The sequence below is a fragment of the Somniosus microcephalus genome, unplaced genomic scaffold, assembly GCF_052327205.1.
Source record: "Somniosus microcephalus isolate GS21.2 unplaced genomic scaffold, FLI_Smic_1.0 unresolved_chr8, whole genome shotgun sequence".
Lineage (NCBI taxonomy): Eukaryota > Metazoa > Chordata > Chondrichthyes > Squaliformes > Somniosidae > Somniosus > Somniosus microcephalus.
Genome location: NW_028225186.1, coordinates 14,148,257 through 14,151,591, shown reverse-complemented (window position 1 = coordinate 14,151,591; position 3,335 = coordinate 14,148,257). Strand labels below are relative to the sequence as shown.

Genomic DNA, 3,335 nt, shown 5'->3' with positions numbered 1-3,335 from the left:
GATCTGATCCGTTGGTTGTTGGATCGCTTCGCTCTGTCTACACATGCTGTTTCCATAGCTTAGCATGTGTGTAGCCCTGTGTTGTAGCTGCATCAGGTTGGCACCTCATTATAGGTATGCCTGGTGCTGCTCCTGAAATGCTCTTCTACACTCCTCATTGAACTAGGGTTGGTCCCCTGTCTTGATGCTAATGGTAGGGTGAGGGTATGCCAGTTCATAAGGATACAGATTGTGGTGGAATACAATTCCAAAACTGAGGCCCCCCCTGCTCTCTCGGGTGGACATAAAAAATCCCATGGCACTATTGGAAGAAGAGCAGGGGGTGGTGAGGTTTACCCCGGTGTCCTGTAGCCAATATTTATCCGCAAATCACCATCACTAAAACAGGTTATCATCGATTATCACATTGTGGGAGCTTGCTGTGCACAAATTGGCTGCTGCTGTTTTTCCTACATTACAACAGCGACTACAACTTCATTGCCTGTAAAGCGCTTTGAGACGTCCTCAGGTGAAAGGCGCTGTAGAAATCAGAGTCTTTCTTTTACAGCCTTCGAAGTCACAGAATCACAGAAACCCCACAGTGCAGATAGAGGCAATTTCGGCCCATCGAGCCTGCACCGACACATATCCCACCCGATCCCCGTAACCCCTACACCAACACATATCCCACCCTATCCCCGTAACCCCACGTATTTAATCCCCCTAACACTAAGGGTCAATTTATCATAGCCAATCAACCTAACCCGCACATCTTTGGACTGTGGGAGGAAACCGGAGCACTGACAACTGACAAAAAGCAAAAATCAACATAAATTGAATTTAACAGCAAAAAAATTTAAGGCAGACCGGTTAGCTCAGTAGGTTAGAGCGTGGTACTAATAACGCCAAGGTCGCGGGTTTGATCCCCGGATGGGCCATTTACTTTTTGATGGTGTGGGTAGTTTCTTAATATTACTATTTGCTGAAAAGATTGGAGCTGTAATACTTTGAAGCAAAGCTACAAAACCTTAGTTCTGCCGAGAGCTCAAGGAACTGGAAGGTTGACCCTGTGTCTATCTGTCCACAGATGGCGCTGATCTACAAAGTGTTCCTACTGGTCGTGTGGCCTAATGGATAAGGCGTTTGACTTCGATATTAATCGCTGAGGTTATCAGAAAGTTACAGGTTCGAGTCCTGCCACGGTCTTTTTACACACTTTTTGATTCGTGTTCAGTTTTATAAAACCAAACCGTGTTCCCACTTAGTAGCTGAAGGTGATTCCCTACCAAACACTGCAGGGCTCTTTATTAATTACTATTTTTGATGCTGCTTTGTGTTTGTATTGCTTACTAGTTCCCAACAAATCCACAATATCTAATTGATGCCGATAAATTATTAGTGTTCCAATTGGAACAACAGCTTTGGGTTAATCAGTGTAATAAAGTGCAGTGGAGGGAATTCTGATCAATTTCGGGGCCAGTGATCGCCACAGGGAGCCGATGAAATAAAATAAAGAATTTGCATCAAAGTCGCTGCGAGCAGGGTTCGAACCTGCGCGGGGAAACCCCATTGGATTTCAAGTCCAACGCCTTAACCACTCGGCCATCGCAACTGCACATTAACAGTGAGAAAATACTTCCTACTGTGAGTGAGTCAGGAACTAGCTCAGAGAAGACAGGTCACAAATACTCACCGATAAATCCAGCAGGGAATTCAGGATTAACATCTTTGGCCAAAGAGTGCTGAGAATGCAGTAGTTGAGGCGAATACTACAGATGCATTTAAGAGGAAGGGAGAAAGGAATAGAAGGATATGTTGATAGGATTTTTTAAATTCGTTTATGGGATGTGGGTGCGCTGGCAAGGCCAGCATTAAATGCCCATCCCTAATTGCCTCTTGAGAAGGTGGTGGTGAGCCGCCTTCTTGAACCGCTGCAGTCCGTGTGGTGAAGGTACTCCCACAGTGCTGTTAGGGAGGGAGTTCCAGGATTTTGACATAGTGACGATGAAGGATCGGCAATATACTTCTAAGTCAGATTGGTGTGGGACTTGGAGGGGAACTTGGAGGTGGGGGTGTTCCCATGCACCTGCTGCGCTTGTCCTTCTAGGTGGAAGAGGTTGCGTGTTTGGCAGGTGCTGCTGAAGAAGCCTTGGTGAGTTGCTGCAGTGCATCTTGTAGATGGTATGCACTGCAGCCACGGTGCGCTGGTGGTGGAGGGAGTGAATGTTTAAGATGGTGGATGGGGTACCAATCAAGCGGGCTGCTTTGTCCTGGATGGTGTCGAACCTCTTGAGTGTTGTTGGAGCTGCACTCATCCAGGCAAATGGAGAGTATTCCATCAAACTCCTTACTTGTGCCTTGTAGATGGTAGAAAGGCTTTGGGGAGTCAGGAGGTGAGACACCCGACGCAGAATGCCTAGCCTCTGACCTTCTCTTGTTGTCACAGTATTTATGTTCAATGGTAACCCCCAGGATGTTGGTGGTCAGCTCCTTTGTTCATGTTGGACCAAGGTTTTAATGAAGTCGGGAGCCGAGTGCTCTTGGCAGAACCCAGACCAGGCATCAATGAGCAGGTTATTGGTCAGTAAGTGCCACTTTACAGCACTGTGGATGACACCTTCCATCACTTTGCTGATGATTGAGAGTAGAGAGTAGACTGATGGGGCGGGAATTGGCTGGATTGGATTTGTCCTGCTTTTTGTGGACAGGACATACCTGGGCAGTCGTCCACATTGTTGGATAGATGCCAGTGTTGTAGCTGTACTAGAACAGCTTGGCTGGAGCACAAGTCTTCAGAATGATAGCCGGGGTGTTGTCAAGGCCCAGAGCCATTGCTATATCCAGTGTGCTCAGCCTTTTCTTGATATCACGTGGAGTGAATCGAATTGGCTGAAGGCTGGCTTCTGTGATGGTGGGGACCTCAGGAGGAGGCTGATATGGATCAGGCCAGGTTGTCCGTATAGTTTCATTTTTATTATTTTGTTTCGTAGCGGTTTGTTACAACTAAGTGGCTTACTAGGCAATTTCAGAGGGCAGTTAAGAGTCAACCACATTGCTATGGGACTGGAGTCACACAAAGGCCAGACCAGGTAAGGACGGCAGATTTCTTTCCCTGAAAGACATTAGTGAACCAGATGGGTTTTTACGACAATCCGATAGTTTCATGGTTACCATTACTGATTCTAGTTTATTTGGGGGGTGAGGAGAAATAGAGAAGGAGGAGGCTCGTGTGGAGACCAGTTCGTGCGAATGGACTGTTTCTGTGGGGCAGACTCTATAATATTATGTAACACCCGTTTTAATCAGACACAGAATGATCCGGGACTGACAGCACATCCCTTTTAAACAGACACAGC

General features: G+C 46.8%; 1 non-coding gene across 1 annotated transcript; it reads right to left on the bottom strand.

Moving 5' to 3' along the window:
* Positions 1-1,509: 1,509 nt before the first annotated feature.
* trnas-uga (transfer RNA serine (anticodon UGA)) lies at positions 1,510-1,591 on the bottom strand. Its single transcript has one exon. It is a non-coding gene; the product is annotated as a tRNA-Ser (tRNA).
* Between the last annotated feature and the right edge of the window lie 1,744 nt (positions 1,592-3,335).